The sequence below is a fragment of the Tinamus guttatus genome, unplaced genomic scaffold (assembly GCF_059628265.1).
Source record: "Tinamus guttatus ecotype Peru unplaced genomic scaffold, ASM5962826v1 Tinamus_guttatus_pri_ptg000008l, whole genome shotgun sequence".
Taxonomy (NCBI): Eukaryota; Metazoa; Chordata; class Aves; order Tinamiformes; family Tinamidae; genus Tinamus; species Tinamus guttatus.
The window spans coordinates 754,422-766,632 of NW_028288542.1; positions in this window are offsets into that span (position 1 = coordinate 754,422).

Below are 12,211 nucleotides of genomic sequence, written 5' to 3' on the forward strand. Positions count from 1 at the left end.
AGGGTTGGGGTTAGGGTTAGGGTTAGAGCAATGATAAAGCGCAGAGCCCCATGTGGAGTGCAAATCTAAAATACTTGGGAAATGACATGCGGGACCATCTCAGGTATGCCCGTATGGCAACTTTTGTCTCTCAGTCTTCCTTTGCCTTGATGAGTTGGTGTCCATGCCATCCCCTGGGGTAGGGTTAGGGGTAGGGTTAGGGTTAAAGCAGTGATGAAGCACAGAGCCCCATGTGGAGTGCAAATCTAAAATGCATGGGAAATGACATGCGGGACCATCTCAGGTGTGCCCGTATGGCAGCTTTTGTCTCTCAGTCTTCCTTTGCCTTGATGAGTTGGTGTCCATGCCATCCCCTGGGGTAGGGTTAGGGGTAGGGTTAGGGTTAAAGCAGTGATGAAGCACAGAGCCCCATGTGGAGTGTGCCTGCACAAGTCATCTAAAAGGACATGCGGGGAGACACCAAGCTTGTCCATGCGGCAACTTTTGTCTCTCAGTCTTGCTTTGCCCTGATGAGTCCGGATCCACATGACACCCTTCCCTAGGGTTGGGGTTAGGGTTAGGGTTAGAGCAATGATAAAGCGCAGAGCCCCATGTGGAGTGCAAATCTAAAATACGTGGGAAATGACATGCGGGACCATCTCAGGTGTGCCCGTATGGCAACTTTTGTCTCTCAGTCTTCCTTTGCCTTGATGAGTTGGTGTCCATGCCATCCCCTGGGATGGGGTTAGGGTAGGGTTAGGGTTAAAGCAGTGATGAAGCACAGAGCCCCATGTGGAGTGTGCCTGCACAAGTCATCTAAAAGGACATGCGGGGAGACACCAAGCTTGTCCATGCGGCAACTTTTGTCTCTCAGTCTTGCTTTGCCCTGAAGAGTCCGGGTCCACATCACACCCTTCCCTAGGGTTGGGGTTAGGGTTAGGGTTAGAGCAATGATAAAGCGCAGAGCCCCATGTGCAGTGCGACTCTAAAGCACATGGGAAATGACATGCGGGACTAGCTCAAGTATGCCCGTATGGCAACTTTTGTCTCTCAGTCTTCCTTTGCTTTGATGACTTTGAGTCCACGTCATGCCCAGGGATAGGCTTAGCGTTAGGGTTAAAGCAGTGATGAAGCACAGAGCCCCATGTGGAGTGCAAATCTAAAATACATGGGAAATGACATGCGGGACCATCTCAGGTGTGCCCGTATGGCAGCTTTTGTCTCTCAGTCTTCCTTTGCCTTGATGAGTTGGTGTCCATGCCATCCCCTGGGGTAGGGTTAGGGGTAGGGTTAGGGTTAAAGCAGTGATGAAGCACAGAGCCCCATGTGGAGTGTGCCTGCACAAGTCATCTAAAAGGACATGCGGGGAGACACCAAGCTTGTCCATGCGGCAACTTTTGTCTCTCAGTCTTGCTTTGCCCTGATGAGTCCGGATCCACATGACACCCTTCCCTAGGGTTGGGGTTAGGGTTAGGGTTAGAGCAATGATAAAGCGCAGAGCCCCATGTGGAGTGCAAATCTAAAATACGTGGGAAATGACATGCGGGACCATCTCAGGTGTGCCCGTATGGCAACTTTTGTCTCTCAGTCTTCCTTTGCTTTGATGACTTCGAGTCCACGTCATGCCCAGGGATAGGCTTAGCGTTAGGGTTAAAGCAGTGATGAAGCACAGAGCCCCATGTGGAGTGCAAATCTAAAATGCATGGGAAATGACATGCGGGACCATCTCAGGTGTGCCCGTATGGCAGCTTTTGTCTCTCAGTCTTCCTTTGCCTTGATGAGTTGGTGTCCATGCCATCCCCTGGGATAGGGTTAGGGGTAGGGTTAGGGTTAAAGCAGTGATGAAGCACAGAGCCCCATGTGGAGTGTGCCTGCACAAGTCATCTAAAAGGACATGTGGGGAGACACCAAGCTTGTCCATGCAACAACTTTTGTCTCTCAGTCTTGCTTTGCCCTGATGAGTCCGGATCCACATGACACCCTTCCCTAGGGTTGGGGTTAGGGTTAGGGTTAGAGCAATGATAAAGCGCAGAGCCCCATGTGGAGTGCAAATCTAAAATACGTGGGAAATGACATGTGGGACCATCTTACGTGTGCCCGTATGGCAACTTTTGTCTCTCAGTCTTCCTTTGCTTTGATGACTTTGAGTCCACGTCATGCCCAGGGATAGGCTTAGCGTTAGGGTTAAAGCAGTGATGAAGCACAGAGCCCCATGTGGAGTGCAAATCTAAAATACATGGGAAATGACAGGCGGGACCATCTCAGGTGTGCCCGTATGGCAGCTTTTGTCTCTCAGTCTTCCTTTGCCTTGATGAGTTGGTGTCCATGCCATCCCCTGGGATAGGGTTAGGGGTAGGGTTAGGGTTAAAGCAGTGATGAAGCACAGAGCCCCATGTGGAGTGTGCCTGCACAAGTCATCTAAAAGGACATGCGGGGAGACACCAAGCTTGTCCATGCGGCAACTTTTGTCTCTCAGTCTCGCTTTGCCCTGATGAGTCCGGGTCCACATCACACCCTTCCCTAGGGTTGGGGTTAGGGTTAGCGTTACAGCAATGATAAAGCGCAGAGCCCCATGTGCAGTGCGACTCTAAAGCACGTGGGAAATGACATGTGGGACTAGCTCAAGTATGCCCGTATGGCAACTTTTGTCTCTCAGTCTTCCTTTGCTTTGATGACTTTGAGTCCACGTCATGCCCAGGGATAGGTTTAGCGTTAGGGTTAAAGCAGTGATGAAGCACAGAGCCCCATGTGGAGTGCAAATCTAAAATACATGGGAAATGACATGCGGGACCATCTCAGGTGTGCCCGTATGGCAGTTTTTGTCTCTCAGTCTTCCTTTGCCTTGATGAGTTGGTGTCCATGGCATCCCCTGGGATAGGGTTAGGGGTATGGTTAGGGTTAAAGCAGTGATGAAGCACAGAGCCCCATGTGGAGTGTGCCTGCACAAGTCATCTAAAAGGACATGCGGGGAGACACCAAGCTTGTCCATGCGGCAAATTTGTCTCTCCGTCTTTCTTTGCCCTGATGAGTCCGGGTCCACATCACACCCTTCCCTAGGGTTGGGGTTAGGGTTAGCGTTAGAGCAATGATAAAGCGCAGAGCCCCATGTGCAGTGCTACTCTAAAGCACATGGGAAATGACATGTGGGACTAGCTCAAGTATGCCCGTATGGCAACTTTTGTCTCTCAGTCTTCCTTTGCTTTGATGACTTTGAGTCCACGTCATGCCCAGGGATAGGCTTAGCGTTAGGGTTAAAGCAGTGATGAAGCACAGAGCCCCATGTGGAGTGCAAATCTAAAATGCATGGGAAATGACATGCGGGACCATCTCAGGTGTGCCCGTATGGCAGCTTTTGTCTCTCAGTCTTCCTTTGCCTTGATGAGTTGGTGTCCATGCCATCCCCTGGGGTAGGGTTAGGGGTAGGGTTAGGGTTAAAGCAGTGATGAAGCACAGAGCCCCATGTGGAGTGTGCCTGCACAAGTCATCTAAAAGGACATGTGGGGAGACACCAAGCTTGTCCATGCAACAACTTTTGTCTCTCAGTCTTGCTTTGCCCTGATGAGTCCGGATCCACATGACACCCTTCCATAGGGTTGGGGTTAGGGTTAGGGTTAGAGCAATGATAAAGCGCAGAGCCCCATGTGCAGTGCGACTCTAAAGCATGTGGGAAATGACATGCGGGACTAGCTCAAGTATGCCCGTATGGCAACTTTTGTCTCTCAGTCTTCCTTTGCTTTGATGACTTTGAGTCCACGTCATGCCCAGGGATAGACTTAGCGTTAGGGTTAAAGCAGTGATGAAGCACAGAGCCTCATGTGGAGTGTGCCTGCACAAGTCATCTAAAAGGACATGCGGGGGACACCAAGCTTGTCCATGCAGCAACTTTTGTCTCTCCGTCTTGCTTTGCCCTGATGAGTCTGGCTCCACATCACACCCTTACCTAGGGTTGGGGTTAGGGTTAGCGTTAGAGCAATGATAAAGCGCAGAGCCCCATGTGCAGTGCGACTCTAAAGCATGTGGGAAATGACATGCGGGACCATCTCAGGTGTGCCCGTATGGCAGCTTTTGTCTCTCAGTCTTCCTTTGCCTTGATGATTTGGTGTCCATGCCATCCCCTGGGATAGGGTTAGGGGTAGGGTTAGGGTTAAAGCAGTGATGAAGCACAGAGCCCCATGTGGAGTGTGCCTGCACAAGTCATCTAAAAGGACATGTGGGGAGACACCAAGCTTGTCCATGCAACAACTTTTGTCTCTCAGTCTTGCTTTGCCCTGATGAGTCCGGATCCACATGACACCCTTCCCTAGGGTTGGGGTTAGGGTTAGGGTTAGAGCAATGATAAAGCGCAGAGCCCCATGTGGAGTGCAAATCTAAAATACGTGGGAAATGACATGTGGGACCATCTTACGTGTGCCCGTATGGCAACTTTTGTCTCTCAGTCTTCCTTTGCTTTGATGACTTTGAGTCCACGTCATGCCCAGGGATAGGCTTAGCGTTAGGGTTAAAGCAGTGATGAAGCACAGAGCCCCATGTGGAGTGCAAATCTAAAATACATGGGAAATGACATGCGGGACCATCTCAGGTGTGCCCGTATGGCAGCTTTTGTCTCTCAGTCTTCCTTTGCCTTGATGAGTTGGTGTCCATGCCATCCCCTGGGATAGGGTTAGGGGTAGGGTTAGGGTTAAAGCAGTGATGAAGCACAGAGCCCCATGTGGAGTGTGCCTGCACAAGTCATCTAAAAGGACATGCGGGGAGACACCAAGCTTGTCCATGCGGCAACTTTTGTCTCTCAGTCTCGCTTTGCCCTGATGAGTCCGGGTCCACATCACACCCTTCCCTAGGGTTGGGGTTAGGGTTAGCGTTACAGCAATGATAAAGCGCAGAGCCCCATGTGCAGTGCGACTCTAAAGCACGTGGGAAATGACATGTGGGACTAGCTCAAGTATGCCCGTATGGCAACTTTTGTCTCTCAGTCTTCCTTTGCTTTGATGACTTTGAGTCCACGTCATGCCCAGGGATAGGTTTAGCGTTAGGGTTAAAGCAGTGATGAAGCACAGAGCCCCATGTGGAGTGCAAATCTAAAATACATGGGAAATGACATGCGGGACCATCTCAGGTGTGCCCGTATGGCAGTTTTTGTCTCTCAGTCTTCCTTTGCCTTGATGAGTTGGTGTCCATGGCATCCCCTGGGATAGGGTTAGGGGTATGGTTAGGGTTAAAGCAGTGATGAAGCACAGAGCCCCATGTGGAGTGTGCCTGCACAAGTCATCTAAAAGGACATGCGGGGAGACACCAAGCTTGTCCATGCGGCAAATTTGTCTCTCCGTCTTTCTTTGCCCTGATGAGTCCGGGTCCACATCACACCCTTCCCTAGGGTTGGGGTTAGGGTTAGCGTTAGAGCAATGATAAAGCGCAGAGCCCCATGTGCAGTGCGACTCTAAAGCACATGGGAAATGACATGTGGGACTAGCTCAAGTATGCCCGTATGGCAACTTTTGTCTCTCAGTCTTCCTTTGCTTTGATGACTTTGAGTCCACGTCATGCCCAGGGATAGGCTTAGCGTTAGGGTTAAAGCAGTGATGAAGCACAGAGCCCCATGTGGAGTGCAAATCTAAAATGCATGGGAAATGACATGCGGGACCATCTCAGGTGTGCCCGTATGGCAGCTTTTGTCTCTCAGTCTTCCTTTGCCTTGATGAGTTGGTGTCCATGCCATCCCCTGGGGTAGGGTTAGGGGTAGGGTTAGGGTTAAAGCAGTGATGAAGCACAGAGCCCCATGTGGAGTGTGCCTGCACAAGTCATCTAAAAGGACATGTGGGGAGACACCAAGCTTGTCCATGCAACAACTTTTGTCTCTCAGTCTTGCTTTGCCCTGATGAGTCCGGGTCCACATGACACCCTTCCATAGGGTTGGGGTTAGGGTTAGGGTTAGAGCAATGATAAAGCGCAGAGCCCCATGTGCAGTGCGACTCTAAAGCATGTGGGAAATGACATGCGGGACTAGCTCAAGTATGCCCGTATGGCAACTTTTGTCTCTCAGTCTTCCTTTGCTTTGATGACTTTGAGTCCACGTCATGCCAAGGGATAGACTTAGCGTTAGGGTTAAAGCAGTGATGAAGCACAGAGCCTCATGTGGAGTGTGCCTGCACAAGTCATCTAAAAGGACATGCGGGGGACACCAAGCTTGTCCATGCAGCAACTTTTGTCTCTCCGTCTTGCTTTGCCCTGATGAGTCTGGCTCCACATCACACCCTTACCTAGGGTTGGGGTTAGGGTTAGCGTTAGAGCAATGATAAAGCGCAGAGCCCCATGTGCAGTGCGACTCTAAAGCATGTGGGAAATGACATGCGGGACTAGCTCAAGTATGCCCGTATGGCAACTTTTGTCTCACAGTCTTCCTTTGCTTTGATGACTTTGAGTCCACGTCATGCCCAGGGATAGCCTTACGTTAAGGTTAAAGCAGTGATGAAGCACAGAGCCCCATGTGGAGTGCAAATCTAAAATACATGGGAAATGACATGCGGGACCATCTCAGGTGTGCCCGTATGGCAGCTTTTGTCTCTCAGTCTTCCTTTGCCTTGATGAGTTGGTGTCCATGCCATCCCCTGGGATAGGGTTAGGGGTAGGGTTAGGGTTAAAGCAGTGATGAAGCACAGAGCCCCATGTGGAGTGTGCCTGCACAAGTCATCTAAAAGGACATGCGGGGAGACACCAAGCTTGTCCATGCGGCAACTTTTGTCTCTCAGTCTTGCTTTGCCCTGAAGAGTCCGGATCCACATGACACCCTTCCCTAGGGTTGGGGTTAGGGTTAGGGTTAGAGCAATGATAAAGCGCAAAGCCCCATGTGGAGTGTGCCTGCACAAGTCATCTAAAAGGACATGTGGGGAGACACCAAGCTTGTCCATGCAACAACTTTTGTCTCTCCGTCTTGCTTTGCCCTGATGAGTCCGGATCCACATGACACCCTTCCCTAGGGTTGGGGTTAGGGTTAGCGTTACAGCAATGATAAAGCGCAGAGCCCCATGTGCAGTGCGACTCTAAAGCACGTGGGAAATGACATGTGGGACTAGCTCAAGTATGTCCGTATGGCAACTTTTGTCTCTCAGTCTTCCTTTGCTTTGATGACTTTGAGTCCACGTCATGCCCAGGGATAGGCTTAGCGTTAGGGTTAAAGCAGTGATGAAGCACAGAGCCCCATGTGGAGTGCAAATCTAAAATACATGGGAAATGACATGCGGGACCATCTCAGGTGTGCCCGTATGGCAGCTTTTGTCTCTCAGTCTTCCTTTGCCTTGATGAGTTGGTGTCCATGGCATCCCCTGGGATAGGGTTAGGGGTATGGTTAGGGTTAAAGCAGTGATGAAGCACAGAGCCCCATGTGGAGTGTGCCTGCACAAGTCATCTAAAAGGACATGCGGGGAGACACCAAGCTTGTCCATGCGGCAAATTTGTCTCTCCGTCTTTCTTTGCCCTGATGAGTCCGGATCCACATGACACCCTTCCCTAGGGTTGGGGTTAGGGTTAGGGTTAGAGCAATGATAAAGCGCAGAGCCCCATGTGGAGTGCAAATCTAAAATACGTGGGAAATGACATGCGGGACCATCTCAGGTGTGCCCGTATAGCAACTTTTGTCTCTCAGTCTTCCTTTGCCTTGATGAGTTGGTGTCCATGCCATCCCCTGGGGTAGGGTTAGGGGTAGGGTTAGGGTTAAAGCAGTGATGAAGCACAGAGCCCCATGTGGAGTGCAAATCTAAATACATGGGAAATGACATGCGGGACCATCTCAGGTGTGCCCGTATGGCAACTTTTGTCTCTCAGTCTTCCTTTGCCTTGATGAGTTGGTGTCCATGCCATCCCCTGGGGTAGGGTTAGGGGTAGGGTTAGGGTTAAAGCAGTGATGAAGCACAGAGCCCCATGTGGAGTGTGCCTGCACAAGTCATCTAAAAGGACATGCGGGGAGACACCAAGCTTGTCCATGCGGCAACTTTTGTCTCTCAGTCTTGCTTTGCCCTGATGAGTCCGGATCCACATGACACCCTTCCCTAGGGTTGGGGTTAGGGTTAGGGTTAGAGCAATGATAAAGCGCAGAGCCCCATGTGGAGTGCAAATCTAAAATACGTGGGAAATGACATGCGGGACCATCTCAGGTGTGCCCGTATGGCAACTTTTGTCTCTCAGTCTTCCTTTGCCTTGATGAGTTGGTGTCCATGCCATCCCCTGGGATGGGGTTAGGGTAGGGTTAGGGTTAAAGCAGTGATGAAGCACAGAGCCCCATGTGGAGTGTGCCTGCACAAGTCATCTAAAAGGACATGCGGGGAGACACCAAGCTTGTCCATGCGGCAACTTTTGTCTCTCAGTCTTGCTTTGCCCTGAAGAGTCCGGGTCCACATCACACCCTTCCCTAGGGTTGGGGTTAGGGTTAGGGTTAGAGCAATGATAAAGCGCAGAGCCCCATGTGCAGTGCGACTCTAAAGCACATAGGAAATGACATGCGGGACTAGCTCAAGTATGCCCGTATGGCAACTTTTGTCTCTCAGTCTTCCTTTGCTTTGATGACTTTGAGTCCACGTCATGCCCAGGGATAGGCTTAGCGTTAGGGTTAAAGCAGTGATGAAGCACAGAGCCCCATGTGGAGTGCAAATCTAAAATACATGGGAAATGACATGCGGGACCATCTCAGGTGTGCCCGTATGGCAGCTTTTGTCTCTCAGTCTTCCTTTGCCTTGATGAGTTGGTGTCCATGGCATCCCCTGGGATAGGGTTAGGGGTATGGTTAGGGTTAAAGCAGTGATGAAGCACAGAGCCCCATGTGGAGTGTGCCTGCACAAGTCATCTAAAAGGACATGCGGGGAGACACCAAGCTTGTCCATGCGGCAAATTTGTCTCTCCGTCTTTCTTTGCCCTGATGAGTCCGGGTCCACATCACACCCTTCCCTAGGGTTGGGGTTAGGGTTAGCGTTACAGCAATGATAAAGCGCAGAGCCCCATGTGGAGTGCAACTCTAAAATACGTGGGAAATGACATGCGGGACCATCTCAGGTGTGCCCGTATGGCAACTTTTGTCTCTCAGTCTTCCTTTGCTTTGATGACTTTGAGTCCACGTCATGCCCAGGGATAGGCTTAGCGTTAGGGTTAAAGCAGTGATGAAGCACAGAGCCCCATGTGGAGTGCAAATCTAAAATACATGGGAAATGACATGCGGGACCATCTCAGGTGTGCCCGTATGGCAGCTTTTGTCTCTCAGTCTTCCTTTGCCTTGATGAGTTGGTGTCCATGCCATCCCCTGGGGTAGGGTTAGGGGTAGGGTTAGGGTTAAAGCAGTGATGAAGCACAGAGCCCCATGTGGAGTGTGCCTGCACAAGTCATCTAAAAGGACATGCGGGGAGACACCAAGCTTGTCCATGCGGCAACTTTTGTCTCTCAGTCTTGCTTTGCCCTGATGAGTCCGCATCCACATGACACCCTTCCCTAGGGTTGGGGTTAGGGTTAGGGTTAGAGCAATGATAAAGCGCAGAGCCCCATGTGGAGTGCAAATCTAAAATACGTGGGAAATGACATGCGGGACCATCTCAGGTGTGCCCGTATGGCAGCTTTTGTCTCTCAGTCTTCCTTTACTTTGATGACTTCGAGTCCACGTCATGCCCAGGGATAGGCTTAGCGTTAGGGTTAAAGCAGTGATGAAGCACAGAGCCCCATGTGGAGTGCAAATCTAAAATGCATGGGAAATGACATGCGGGACCATCTCAGGTGTGCCCGTATGGCAGCTTTTGTCTCTCAGTCTTCCTTTGCCTTGATGAGTTGGTGTCCATGCCATCCCCTGGGATAGGGTTAGGGGTAGGGTTAGGGTTAAAGCAGTGATGAAGCACAGAGCCCCATGTGGAGTGTGCCTGCACAAGTCATCTAAAAGGACATGCGGGGAGACACCAAGCTTGTCCATGCGGCAACTTTTGTCTCTCCGTCTTGCTTTGCCCTGATGAGTCCGGGTCCACATCACACCCTTCCCTAGGGTTGGGGTTAGGGTTAGCGTTAGAGCAATGATAAAGCGCAGAGCCCCATGTGGAGTGCGACTCTAAAGCACATGGGAAATGACATGTGGGACTAGCTCAAGTATGCCCGTATGGCAACTTTTGTCTCTCAGTCTTCCTTTGCTTTGATGACTTTGAGTCCACGTCATGCCCAGGGATAGGCTTAGCGTTAGGGTTAAAGCAGTGATGAAGCACAGAGCCCCATGTGGAGTGCAAATCTAAAATGCATGGGAAATGACATGCGGGACCATCTCAGGTGTGCCCGTATGGCAGCTTTTGTCTCTCAGTCTTCCTTTGCCTTGATGAGTTGGTGTCCATGCCATCCCCTGGGATAGGGTTAGGGGTAGGGTTAGGGTTAAAGCAGTGATGAAGCACAGAGCCCCATGTGGAGTGTGCCTGCACAAGTCATCTAAAAGGACATGCGGGGAGACACCAAGCTTGTCCATGCGGCAACTTTTGTCTCTCAGTCTCGCTTTGCCCTGATGAGTCCGGCTCCACATCACACCCTTCGCTAGGGTTGGGGTTAGGGTTAGCGTTAGAGCAATGATAAAGCGCAGAGCCCCATGTGCAGTGCGACTCTAAAGCACGTGGGAAATGACATGTGGGACTAGCTCAAGTATGCCCGTTATGCAACTTTTATCTCTCAGTCTTCCTTTGCTTTGATGACTTTGAGTCCACGTCATGCCCAGGGATAGGCTTAGCGTTAGGGTTAAAGCAGTGATGAAGCACAGAGCCCCATGTGGAGTGCAAATCTAAAATACATGGGAAATGACATGCGGGACCATCTCAGGTGTGCCCGTATGGCAGCTTTTGTCTCTCAGTCTTCCTTTGCCTTGATGAGTTGGTGTCCATGCCATCCCCTGGGATAGGGTTAGGGGTAGGGTTAGGGTTAAAGCAGTGATGAAGCACAGAGCCCCATGTGGAGTGTGCCTGCACAAGTCATCTAAAAGGACATGCGGGGAGACACCAAGCTTGTCCATGCGGCAACTTTTGTCTCTCAGTCTTGCTTTGCCCTGATGAGTCCGGATCCACATGACACCCTTCCCTAGGGTTCGGGTTAGGGTTAGGGTTAGAGCAATGATAAAGCACAGAGCCCCATGTGGAGTGCAAATCTAAAATACATGGGAAATGACATGCGGGACCATCTCAGGTGTGCCCGTATGGCAGCTTTTGTCTCTCAGTCTTCCTTTGCCTTGATGATTTGGTGTCCATGCCATCCCCTGGGGTAGGGTTAGGGGTAGGGTTAGGGTTAAAGCAGTGATGAAGCACAGAGCCCCATGTGGAGTGTGCCTGCACAAGTCATCTAAAAGGACATGCGGGGAGACACCAAGCTTGTCCATGCGGCAACTTTTGTCTCTCAGTCTTGCTTTGCCCTGATGAGTCCGGATCCACATGACACCCTTCCATAGGGTTGGGGTTAGGGTTAGGTTTAGAGCAATGATAAAGCGCAGAGCCCCATGTGGAGTGCAAATCTAAAATACGTGGGAAATGACATGTGGGACCATCTCAGGTGTGCCCGTATGGCAACTTTTGTCTCTCAGTCTTCCTTTGCTTTAATGACTTTGAGTCCACGTCATGCCCAGGGATAGGCTTAGCGTTAGGGTTAAAGCAGTGATGAAGCACAGAGCCCCATGTGGAGTGCAAATCTAAAATACATGGGAAATGACATGCGGGACCATCTCAGGTGTGCCCGTATGGCAGCTTTTGTCTCTCAGTCTTCCTTTGCCTTGATGAGTTGGTGTCCATGCCATCCCCTGGGATAGGGTTAGGGGTAGGGTTAGGGTTAAAGCAGTGATGAAGCACAGAGCCCCATGTGGAGTGTGCCTGCACAAGTCATCTAAAAGGACATGCGGGGAGACACCAAGCTTGTCCATGCGGCAACTTTTGTCTCTCAGTCTTGCTTTGCCCTGATGAGTCCGGATCCACATGACACCCTTCCATAGGGTTGGGGTTAGGGTTAGGGTTAGAGCAATGATAAAGCGCAGAGCCCCATGTGGAGTGCAAATCTAAAATACGTGGGAAATGACATGTGGGACCATCTCAGGTGTGCCCGTATGGCAACTTTTGTCTCTCAGTCTTCCTTTGCTTTGATGACTTCGAGTCCACGTCATGCCCAGGGATAGGCTTAGCGTTAGGGTTAAAGCAGTGATGAAGCACAGAGCCCCATGTGGAGTGCAAATCTAAAATACATGGGAAATGACATGCGGGAC